The sequence below is a fragment of the Chiloscyllium plagiosum genome, unplaced genomic scaffold, assembly GCF_037043375.1.
Source record: "Chiloscyllium plagiosum isolate Xiang-an unplaced genomic scaffold, Cpla_swu_hap1 HiC_scaffold_49, whole genome shotgun sequence".
Taxonomy (NCBI): Eukaryota; Metazoa; Chordata; class Chondrichthyes; order Orectolobiformes; family Hemiscylliidae; genus Chiloscyllium; species Chiloscyllium plagiosum.
The window spans coordinates 10,052,490-10,065,011 of NW_028270187.1; the positions used below are offsets into that span (position 1 = coordinate 10,052,490).

The window sequence follows — 12,522 nt, forward strand, 5'->3', positions numbered from 1 at the left end:
TCAAGCTTAACGACATCCTTTCTACAGCAGGTTGACCAGGACTGTACACAGTATTTTAAAAGTGGCCTCACCAACATCCTGTACAGCTGTAACATGATGCCCCAACCCCTGTCATCAGTGCTCTGACCAGTGAAGGCAAGCATGCCAAACGCTTACTTCACCACAGTGTCAAGCTGCAATGCCACATTTAAGGAACTGTCTTCCTGCACCCCATAGGGCTGTTTGTTTGGAAACACTCCCCAGACGATAGCATCAAGGCAGATGCATGAATGGGCCTCTCAATATTCTGTAAGTTTCAATCAGGTTCTCTCTCATCTTTCTGAACTCCATCAAGTTAAGAACCAGAGCCCTCATCCTCTCCTCATATGAGAAGTGTTTCATCCCTGGGATTTTTCTTGTAAACGCCCTCTGAACCCCCTGCAAGTTCAGCACATCCTTCCTTAGATATGGGGCCCAATACTGCGCTCAATAATCCAAATGTGGTCAGACCAGAGCCTTATACAGCCTCAGCAGTACATCCCTGCTCTTGTATTCTAACCCTCCCGAAATGAATGCAAACATTACATTTGCCTTCCTAACTGCTAACTGAACCTGCCTGTTAACCTGAAGAGAATCCGGAACTCGGACTCCCAAGTCCCTTTGCGCTTCAGATTTCCGAAACCTTTCCCCATTTAGGAAACAGTCTCTGTCTCTATTCTTCTAATCCCATTGCATACCCTCCCACACTGTCATCCATCTGCCAACCGAACCTTAACAGGATCCTGAACTCGGACTCACCCCCGAGGACCTTGTTTGTGCTTCAGGCCTGGTAGCATCTGTCCAGAGACAGACAGAGAGAAAGCGGAGTCAACGTTTCGAGTCCGGGGCAGCCGTCCTTCGGGAGAGTGGCCATTGGTCTTGATGTACTGCTGCACAATTTCTTGTTCACTCCCACCTCTCTGTGTGTGTATTTGTCATTATTATTGCTAGAAATAAATTTAATAAAATTAGACAAGACCACCAAAACTGGAAACAAGACAATTTATTCTACGATCTTGCAAGGGCATCAAATGCAGAAGCAAATGAGCAATGAGCATTCAAACTAGTACACAGTTATACTTTTGAGCTGCGTGAGGTCGCCTCTTCTGACTCCTACATTACCCAATCAACTTTATTCTCTGAATAACTTGCAATCCGCTCTTGTTATTCCCCCCTTTTCCAAGTTGGCGACCCTTCCCTCTGTAAGTGCTGACATAAGGGAGATTTTGCTAAACTTGGATCTTGATGTTCCTTTCATTTTATCTGTTTGCTTGTAAAATCTTCCATTGTTCATAGGTACATTCCATTCCTGAATATTTTAACAATGTGTCTTTTCTTGCCTAGTTTATGCATTTCAGCTATCTCAGCTAGTTTGCTGAGACTAAATTATTTAAACTATAATGATGAAAAAAATTATTTGCTAGAATAATTATGCACTAAAGTTAGTACCCAATTATCCACTAACGGTTTTCCGCTGTTCCCCTTTTCTGCACGCACACGCTTGTTTTTCTTAGAAGCATTTGATCTATCAGCACTATACTTAAGCTTATTATCACTACCTTTTTGCTATATCTGCGAAAACAACACACTTCCCCATTTCTTACAACTCCCCCATTTCTTTTTTTTTATACCATTTGTTGTTTTTGCAGTTTTATTTTCTGCCCTCTTTTCACCCTAAGGTGCAGAGGTTAACAATCTTGCCATTTCTGCCCTCCTAAGTCTGCCTTTTTTCAAACTCTAGGAGTAATCTGCTACGCTATCTTCCTTGTGCACCCAACATTGATTGTTGTCCTCTTAAAGACATTACCAACTTACTCACTATCCACTTTAACACATTAAATCCTATTATTAGACCTACTATCATCAGTAATATATAAATGCCTAAATTAACTAACCAATTTCCCCAACCAGTCAGTCCCCAGTCGCCCATCCCCATCCCTCATCTTTTTGAAGTTCATCCCCAATTTCTTTTATATTCTTTATCTTTTTCTTTACTATTTCTGCCTTATCTTCCACTGTGGAAGAGGTGTCGAGGATGACGGTGCTGCATTCCTTACCAATCAGAGCACAGGTTCCCCCTTTTTTGGCCAAGAGGTAGTCTAAAGCCATTCAATTCTGTAAAGCTGTTAGTCTTGTGGCAATCATTTCGGTGGTTATGGCCGATATTTGGGACTGAGTTTCTCCCATTACGTCAACGGTTTCATTAATTAACTTCTCAAGGGCAACCGCCAGTTTCTGTATTTCTACCCCTGCTCTTGCAGCACCGTAGTTTGGGAATCGTGTCCACAATAGACGGTCTCCTTCAGGGACCTCTCGGGCCTTACGTCTTATTCCCCCCTCCTTTCTCAGGTAGTGCTCATGTTTTTCTAATCGGAGGTGAGGAACTATATAAGCGAGGTAACAGCAGCCACTCCAGCCTTTCTGGCTTTGAGGCAGTATTTCATCAACATCATAACATGCATGCATTCCTATACATTCGGTCATGCAAATCTATTTTTCCCCAGGAATAAATGGATAGGCCTTCAGGCCACATACCCAATATGTTCCGTTTAATATTCGGGGAATGGTCATGGCAGTGGCTTGGCTGGTATAGACACAAGATGATTTTCCTAATTGGAAGGGTGCGGTATCATTCTGATTACAGAAACAGGTGGTATTTACTGCTGCTTTCGGTGGGGAAACTCTAAGGCCATCGATAGCACGCTGGGTTTTCAGGGCTGGTCGAGGGAACTATCCAAAAATGTTATATTCACCCGTCAGATCTCCACTTTGTATTATTTGAGCCAGAGTCAAATTGTTGTACATCGTACACTTCTCTTTTGGTGAGCGATATTACCGAGGTGGGCATCCCAGATTCGCCATGGTGTGGGACCTCTGCACAGACCCAACAGTCAGAAAGTCCCTTTTGTTCAGCATAAGTTTGGCATAGTGAAGTGAAGTGATTTTTCCCGCCTCCGTACTATACCAATACCCGCCCATCTCTGACCTCTGCCAACCGTCCTGTCTATCTGTCTTAATCTTTTAGGCGCCAGGGAGAGGTGAGTCCATGCAGCCCTTACAAACAACAACAATATATATCATCAAACATTAAAAGAGTCTTTTGTCTCAGTTCATTCCTTCTTTCTCAGCTTAACTTTCAGAGGGTTGTAGGATGAGCGTGCCACTCCGCCGATGGGGCATTCACAGGACCTTTAATGTGAGTGTGATGACTCCACCCCTTCTCAGCAGTCCGGATAGCTGTCTCAGTAGTCCGGATAGCTGTCTCAGTAGTCCAGATAGCTGTCTCAGTAGTCAGGGGGGTTAGGAATGGTCCCTCCCAGCTCGGGTGACAACTAGAGCCCATCTGCTGTCTTTGCAGCTCCTAAATCTTTTAGTCCCTTTTCCCCCTTTGTAGTAAACAATGGGGCACCCTGAAGATCTGGAATTGTAGGTATTAGGGAGTATATCACTGCTCCTTGTGGATTCAGGGTCGCTTCTTTAACTATCTCATCAGCTAGTCTATTTCCTCTTACTTCCGGTTCATTCCCCTTCTGATGTCCGTTTATATGAACTATCGCTATTTCTCTCGGGAGTAACAGGGATTCCAGCACTTGTTTTATCAATTCCTCATGAGCTAGTTCTTTTCCTCTGCTATTTATCGGTCCTCTTTCTTGCCAAATTTTTCCGAAGGTATATACCACTCCAAAAGCATATTTGGAGTCTGTACATACCGCTCTTTTGTTTTTGTTTTCTAAGGTTCTGAGAGCTCTTTCTAGGGCATAGAGTTCACAAGTTTGGGCTGACCAGCCATTAGGCAGTCTTTCAGCCTCGATAATGCTTCCCTCTATTCCGTCTACTACGGCACAATGGATATGCTTTTTACCCTCAATCATCTGGGAGGACCCGTCGATAAACAACTGACTCCCGCATGCAATGTTACGTCTCTTAAGTCCATTCGCACTTTAGTCTGATATTCAGTAATATCAAGTCATGTTCTGGATTGCCAAGGGCCACCCCCTCTCCCCACCACAGAAATGCAGCTGGATTCAAGCAACTGTCTGTGACTAACACACGGTCATTCTGCTCTATTAAGATTGTCTCATATTTCAAGATCCTACAGTCTGTGAGCCATCGTCCTACTTTCTGATTTAATATGGTCCATACCTGATGTGGGGTGCTGACTATTAAGGCTCCCCAAAAAGTAAGTTTCCGACTCTCGTCTCCCAATAAGGCTGTTGCTGCCACTGCCTGCACACACTGGCCAGTAACGTAGCTTTCCATTCTTTAATTAACAATGAATTAATGCAGGAGAAAGTGAGGACAGCAGATGCTGGAGATCAGAGCTGAAAATGTGTTGCTGGAAAAGCGCAGCAGGTCAGGCAGCATCCAAGGAGCAGGAGAACCGATGTTTCGGGCATGAGCCCTTCTTCAGGAATGAATTAATGCAGTCATGTTTTAAATTAACCATGAATCAATATGACAGGTCACTGAGAATGTATGACGGAATCCTGCCAATTAATATTGATTCAGGCTAACACAATTGATTTATTATAAATATTAATTATTAATTATATATATTATATAATTCAGGGTGGAAACGCAACAAGTGACTAAAACATTTTAACAACTGTAATCGTGCAGTTCTGTTTGTTTACCAGTCACTTGTGACTTCTCCCCGGGGGCAGGAACTCCTGACACCCCTATTTTTCATTGAGGTTCATAAACGGCACTACCTTTACTTCCTTTTTCAGATCTAGACACTCTCCCTTAAAGTGACCTGTCTTTCCACAGTAATAACATCCTGCCTGTGGGGAATTCAACTTTGATCCTTGTTCTTGTCTACCAGACCCCTTAACATCTCCTCCCCGAAACCTTCTCCTCCCCTTATTTTCAACATGCTGCCCGCCACCATTCCGGTTGGCTTCTCCTTTTAGTTTTGTCCTTTTCTTTATTACCTCATCAACCGTGGCTATCATTATTTTTGCCTTCTGTTTCTGCTTCTCATGTTACGTTGCCAGATCAATTGCTGAGCCGATTTAACCAACTAAATAGCTTTAGGGCCACCTCATGGCCATTCCTCATCACCCAATGTTTTGTTTAGACCTTGATTTTTTTTTTAAAAAAAGAAATAATGCAATATTTCTTGCTCCCTGTAATCTCAAATACAATTTATGGTTTGTCTAACTTTAAAGCCTATTCCTAACTATACATTTTGGAATCTTACTTGTAAATATATATTTATATATTATAAATTCATTTATTCAGTGTTTAATATTTAAAATGTAAAATGCATACAGTTCCCAACTTTAAATCCATTATAATTACCTGGTTTTAGTCCCCTGATTTAAATCCAAAATTAGTTTTCTTAAGTAGTCCTGACCAGTCATTGCTCAATTACAATGCTATAGGTCGTGAAATAACCAGAGCTGCCTTAAAAAGGATTTGTCTATTCAAGTTAAAAAAAAATTTCGAATGCATGAATAATGGCCGAATCCAAGGTCACCAATTTTAACCATAGGATTTTTTTTTGATTTATTACAATCTAGTGTTGAACTGAGACTTCAACTGTCCTCCATAAATCGCTTTTATGTAAGGATAAAAGAGACTAGTTAGAAACCGATAGTAAGGCAGTCATGACCTGTAAAAAGAGCAGGAGTTAACATTTTATTTCATAATCTGTAAAATCCTTAACCTTAAAAGAAATCATGTTAAAATTTCCATAATAGAAATCAGATTCAAAACAGTCCCAGATCTGAAGCTCCAGGGAACAAAGCACAAACATTCAATCACCAACAAACAAATGTGCATTCAAACCGAATCACAAAGGGTTAAACTTTCTGTTAGCTGTACAGCTTTTCTCTTCTCTCTCTCACACACACACAGGCACCATATCTCACAGACACTTTGAGCTTCCTGCAATGACTCCACTAGCTTTTGAATCTTTTTCTAGATGTCTGGCTATAAGTTAGTTACGAAGTATACCCTCAGTAGCCCTTCAGCGACGAGCCCTTCTGACACGAAGCATAATCTGATTCCTCCTGACTAAGGCTGTTTTTCATTGACATTTTATCATTTGTTTTTTATCCTTTCCTCGCGTCAGAGGATTGTACTTCCAATCTCTTAACATTTTTCCTAAAAGACTGTCCGGTGGGATGTGGTCCTCGGTCGTCCCTCTCACGTCTCCTTCGACGCTTAAACAACTATTCTTATTTCCTATTTTAATACTCGGCCGTTACTTTATGTAATTTAATTAACCTTACTGAGGTCCGGTGTCACCTTCTTCCACACCCGCTTCAGGCTCCTGACCTTCGCGTGGGGGATTTCCCCTCTTAACAACCGGTGGTCGAATCAGGTAGACACCTTACTCGTCACATTAATCTAGCCAATTAAATACTTTATTTTATGTGTTGCCAATTCCCCATACTTCTCGTACATCCCCGACCACTAAGGCAATACTTAAAGGTCAATTTTCTTACCTTGGTCTGTGCACAAGAGGTACCTGGTCGTTTCAGCATGCCCCGTCCCGCAGCAATAACCAGATATATCCACCTGGCAGCAACTACTGCTGCCTACCCCAGTCGCCCAGATACCCGGATATATCCAGGTGACTGGCAGCAAATCTGTTAGAAATAAATTTAATAAAATTAGACGAGACCACCAAAACTGGAAACAAGACAATTTATTCTACGATCTTGCAAGGGCATCAACTGCAGAAGCAAATGAGCAATGAGCATTCAAACACAGTTATACTTTTGAGCTGCGTGAGGTCGCCTCTTCTGACTCCTACATTACCCAATCAACTTTATTCTCTGAATAACTGAAGAAGGGCCTGTGCCCGAAACGTCGAATCTCCTGTTCCCTGGATGCTGCCTGACCTGCTGTGCTGTTCCAGCAATAAAGTTTCAACTTTGATCTCCAGCATCTGCAGACCTCACTTTCTCCTCTCTGAATAACTTGCAATCCGCTCTTATTATTCCCCCCTTTTCCAAGTTGGCGACCCTTCCCTCTGTAAGTGCTGACATAAGGGAGATTTTGCTAAACTTGGATCTTGATGTTCCTTTCATTTTATCTGTTTGCTTGTAAAATCTTCCATTGTTCATAGGTACATTCCATTCCTGAATATTTTAACAATGTGTCCTTTCTTGCCTAGTTTATGCATTTCAGCTAGTTTGCTGAGACTAAATTATTTAAACTATCATGATGAAAAAAATTATTTGCGAGAATAATTATGCATTAAAGTTAGTAACCAATTATCCACTAACGGTTTTCCGTTGTTCCCCTTTTCTGCACGCACACGCTTGTTTTTCTTAAAAGCATTTGATTTATCAGCACTATACTTAAGCTTATTATCACTACCTTTTTGCTATATCTGCGAAAACAACACTTTCCCATTTCTTACATTATTGAGTTTGGCGAGTCCCGGAGCTGGCCCTGTTGTTTCTCTCTCCTGAAAGGGTTGTCCCTTTAAAGAGCCTTTCCCCTGAAGCAGCTGCTAACGGTCACTTGGGGCACGAGGCGGCCGTTAACCGCCATCTCGCGCGGGGCCTGAAGCTAAAATGGCGCCGGGGCCACGCGGGAAGGAAAAGCGCCGAGGGAGAGCGGACTGTGTCAACATGTCCCGTTCCCGAGGGTCAGGATGGTGGTTATTGGGGGGTGGAGGGGGACAGGAGAGATCCTCCCCCCGGTGAGGTATATTGTACAGACTGCGAGGTCTCTATCTCTCTCTGTTGGACTGTCTATGACTTACTTTATGTCGATTAATCTCGATGACGCTGTGATCTTGTGCCTCTTTCTGACTCTGACTATGTTTCTATGTAACTCTATATGCCTGTGTGTGTGTCTATGTCTCTGTTTCTCCCTGCCTCTCTCTGACTCTAACTCTCTCTGACTGTGGGAGTACTGTTTGTTGTTGAAAACAGCAACTCCTGCCTTAGAAAAGTGCCTAACAGTTTGGTTTAATCACAGGCATCCCTGTGTCAGTCCAAGAGCTGAGTGTCCACACTGGAAATGAGGTAGTGGAGGGAGACAGCACCTCCTTAAACCAGTCGTTTCGACCCCAGTTGAATATATTTTCTACAAGGATGGTGAGGAGATTTACTGGGAATACTCCAACCACTGCAGAACCGTACACACAACCATCAACATCAGCAAACGTCAAGACGGCAATTAGCACTGTGCTGTTTCTAACCAGCAGGCAGAGTCTCTCCTGAACAGCAAATTTATCGCCATTTCAGTGAGTTTTTAAGCAACTCTATACAAATCAACATTATCGGAGCAATGTGATAGCACTTGGGGAAGCATGCAGAGAGAGACTTACCAGGTTATTGTCTTGGGGGCTGGAGAGTTTGTGATGGAGAGAGATTGGACAGACTGGGGTTGTTTTCCTTAGAGCAGATTGAGAGTGTGGGGACATGATTGAGATGTATAAAATAATGAGGGGTGTAGATAGGAAGGATCAATGACTGGGGGAGGGGCATGGATTTAAAGTAAGGGTTGGGGGTTTCAAGGGGGATGTGAGGGAAAACATTTTCACTGAAAGGGTGATGGAGGTCTGGAACTCACTGTCTGTAAGGGTGCGAGAGGCATGTGGGATATAAATGAATTAATGTTATTTCTGCAAGTATAAATTCTGATACAGAATAGGAATGAGAAAATACATATTCAGCAAAAAGAAAGCATGAGACATGAATACAGAACAATGGTGGATATATGGGCAAACAGGAAAGCATCTGTTTCCCCCTTACACGGGGACACAGGAATAAACCCTAATCAAAGAGGTCAAAGTGGCCTCTGGATGGAAATAGATGCTGATAGAAGAAAAGATATGCCTAATCAATAATCTATAATAGACTGACGTCAAACACCCTTATGGGAGTCAGAGAAAAGAGTTTGTCACGGACAAAACAGGATAAACAGAAGTTGTGGGATAAGTCTTAAGGAAATGAGTGACGTAAGCGAAGCAGGGAACAGACAATGGAATAAGGAAAACATATGGTATAAATAGCGAGGGTTTTTTGGATATAGTGTGCATTTTGTCATTACCTTACCAGGTAATTAGACAAAGCACCCATCTATAGGTGTACAAATAAATGGCTGATTCAGAAATTAGTCTCGGACTGAAATTATTAAAGTGAGTGAGCTTTTGTTTCTCACAGGCAGAAATCCTCATCACGTTGAAAAACGATTTAGATGTGCACTTGCAATCCAAGGCTAGACTCACGTTAAGTGGTCTTTGATGTTTCATATGTATATTGTTGCAGAAATAGGGGCTTGGATAAGGTGAATAGTCAAGGTCTTTTCCCCAGGACGGGGAGTCCAAAACTAGAAGACAGTGGTTTAAGGTGAGAGGGGAAAGATTTCAAAGCAACTTGAGGGGTAACTTTATCACACAGAGGGTGGTGTGTTTTTTGGAATGAGCTGCCAGAGGAAGTGGTAGAAGAGGATACAATAACAACCTCTAAGAGACATTTGGAAAGATGCATGGATAGGAAAGATTTTGACGGATATGGGTCAAACACAAGCAAATGCAGCTAGTTCTGTTTGGAGACTTCGTAAGCATGGACGAGTTGGGTCAAAGGGCCTGTTTCGGTTCTATGACCTTACAACTGGGAGTCTGGTATTTGAAAACAGAGAGATGGTTGCTTTTAACTGGCATGGAAGATGTTCAAATTGGGGGGGGGTGCGGGATGGGGACAGTGACGGTAACCCCAGGATGTTGACAGGAGGTCGGTGTGGGGACATTGACGGTAACTCCCAGAATGTTGACAGTGTGGGTGTGGGGGGACCTGTGATTAACCCCCAGGATTGACAGTGGGGTGGGGGTTGGGACAGTGACGGTAACTCCCAGGATGTTGAATGTGGTTTGGGGGTGGGGACAGTGACAGTAACTCCCAGGATGTTGATACTGTGGGGTATGGGGTTAGTAATGTAACCCCTAGGATTTGATACAGCAGGGGTTGGGGACAGTGACAGTAATACCATTAAACATCAAGAGGGCAAAGGTTGGATTTGACCATCCATAGTTAACACAAATCTTTTGAAATGTAGATTTTATAACAGATGAAAACTTTGCAACGATGTGAAATCTCAGTTGTTTTATTTCTCCTTTGTCGGTTATTATCTTGTCATAGAAGATAACATCTGCAAAAAGAAAGACAATTTCAACATCCAATCTTTTATTTCCTCTTTGTCTTGTTTTCTTCCAGTTCCTGACATTTTCTTCACCCCCAGAGTCAATAAAATGGAGGTTCTGATTGGGAATCGTCTTGTTCGAGTGTGTATTGTGTCGAGGTACAGGACCGTACTTTCAATGGTACCTTCAAAGGTAAGCCTTAAACAATGCCAGCGGGAATTACAACTTTAGCTCAGACAGGAGAGAGCTGGCCATTGAATCCTTCCAGTCCCAGCACCAAGGCTGATACCTTGTTGCGATCACCAGGGTTTGGAACGATATTTAATGTGACCACGAATTCCATCAACCTCAGAGCTAGGTAATTCATTCTTCATCTTTGATCTGTGCTTGTTCTTCACTGGGGTCCAGCTGAAGTCTTGACAGGAACACTCTAAAAAAAATTACTTCACAAACTCAGCAGGTCGGCAGCATTTGTGGGGGGAAGGGAGAGAGAGAGAGAGAGAGAGAGAGTAATATCCTTTCTTAGATAAGGGAGGCCTTCATAGCGAGAGGATTCAAGTCCAAGTGCAGGGATGTCTCTTTACAATTGGACACTGTGAGACCACACCCTGGTGAACTGTGTGAGCAGTTTGAGGTTTCCTTCTTTGAGGAGGGATATTGTGCTTATGGAGGGAGTGCAGTGAAGGTTTTCCAGAATGATTCCTGGGATGGCAGGACTGACAGATTGAGAGAGACAGGAATGGTTAGGATGATATTCACTGGAGTTTAGAAGAATTAAGGGGGAAATCTCATAGAAACCTATAAATTTTGAAGGATGAAACAGAGTAAACGCAGGGAGGGTGTTCCCTGTGACTGGGCGGAGAGTCCAGAACTAGAGGGTCACGGTCAAAAGGAAATGGAGTGGGACTGAGCTGGGGAGAAATGTCTTCACCCAGAGAGTGGGGAGCCTGTGGAATTCTCTGTCACAGAAAGCAGTCAGGGCCAGAATACTGGATGTTGTTCAGGAAGGATTTGGATTGAGTTCTTAGGGGCTAAAGGGAGAGTGCGGGGAGAGGGGACTGTGTTGGGTGATCAGCCATGATCCCTTCGAATGGGTGGAGCAGACTAGAGAGGCCAAATGGCCCCCTCCTGATGATATTTTTGATGTTTCCCTGTGAATGGCCCAGTTGCCACTGACAGGTGGAGGACAAGGGAAGTTTTGCCTCGATATATGCAGGCCGTGAAAATGAAGGACAGTAATTTCTAGTTGACAATTTAGAGAGAGTGGGTGAAGAGCGATCTTTTGAGTTTAGCATGGAATAATTTCTGTTGGATTGGTGGGATATTGTTAATGAGACAGGCCTGCACAGAAACAATGATGTTAATGTAATGGTGAGGGTTTGGAGAGAATTTTACAGACACGAGTGTTGGCAGGGGGTCAGGGCAACAGGGAACAGGAAACACTGGGGTTGGTGTTTGCTGAAGGAATGATGTTATTGACAGGAAATCCATCTCTGAATCCAGCACAGGCACACAGCACTGAGATGGCAGTACTCATCGTCCCACTGTTTCTGATCCTTTCTCTCCTCACATTGCTTCCCATTAAACTCCGGGATTGGAAACAAGGTGGGTGAGACATTCCAGCAGGTAACCCTGGTGATCGTTCTCCAGTCTGCACTCGATGTAGGTTTCAAACTGATGTTGCTCACATAGTGTATGAGGGTGTGCGTATGAGAGAGTGTGTGTGTGTAGTGCGTTTGAGTGAGAGTATGAATGTGTACATCTGTGTGTGAGAGAGAGAGACACGTTCAAACACTGTCCAAATGGTCTGAAAATCACTCAGGTGCAAACCCAGCAATTTTACATCAGTTAGACAAATTGGAGCAAATGAACCGTTGTGTCTGACTCATTTGCAAATCTAAAGCACAACAGTTCAAATTGAGGACACACTCTCTCAATTTCCGTTAGACTTTGAACTGAGCGTTGGCCAGTCCCATTAGTGGTGAGGTTATTCATTGCAGTTGGAAGAATTGAAAAAGGCAACTTATCATCTGAATGGGAGAGAAAGTTCAAAATGTCAGTGCAAAGGCTACAGCAGGTCACAAGGAAGACATTTATTATGGAAGTAGGTAATTGTTACTGCAACTGTACAAGGGATTGGGGTTTCCACATCCGGAATACTGCAGACACTTTTGGTCCCATTCCTTGAGTAGGGATGTAATTGGAGGGAGTTCAAAGGAGATCACTGAATTGATTGCCCAGATGAAAGTTTAGTCTTATGAAAAGAGACTGGTACAATTTACTTGAGGACAGATGCAGTTTATACTGGAGGTAGTTCAGAGGAGATTCACTCAATCATTTCCAGAGATGAAGGGTTTGTCTTAGATGAGAGATTGAGCAGTTTCTCTGGAGTT

At 43.1% G+C, this 12,522-nt stretch overlaps 1 protein-coding gene, 1 long non-coding RNA gene and 1 pseudogene across 4 annotated transcripts in view; 2 read left to right on the top strand and 1 right to left on the bottom strand.

Moving 5' to 3' along the window:
- LOC148135504 (uncharacterized) overlaps nt 1–12,522 on the top strand; it is a 303,943-nt pseudogene that overhangs the window by 289,566 nt on the left and 1,855 nt on the right.
- Nucleotides 1–12,522, bottom strand: part of LOC122545372 (uncharacterized) — a 66,523-nt gene that overhangs the window by 15,409 nt on the left and 38,592 nt on the right. For 2 of the 3 annotated variants that reach the window (XM_087984559.1, XM_087984557.1), the window contains 2 exons: nt 6,474–6,617; nt 778–965 (listed from right to left, as the gene is read on the bottom strand). The gene's annotated coding sequence lies outside the window, so the exon portion shown is untranslated. Of the gene's footprint in view, nt 1–777; nt 966–6,473; nt 6,618–10,076; nt 10,560–12,522 lie in introns of those variants that run through there. The other variant, XM_087984558.1, reaches the window with a different exon arrangement.
- On the top strand, nt 7,596–10,321 carry LOC122544662 (uncharacterized). Its single transcript, XR_006310423.2, has 3 exons — nt 7,596–7,686; nt 7,963–8,230; nt 10,203–10,321. It is a non-coding gene; the product is annotated as an uncharacterized LOC122544662 (long non-coding RNA).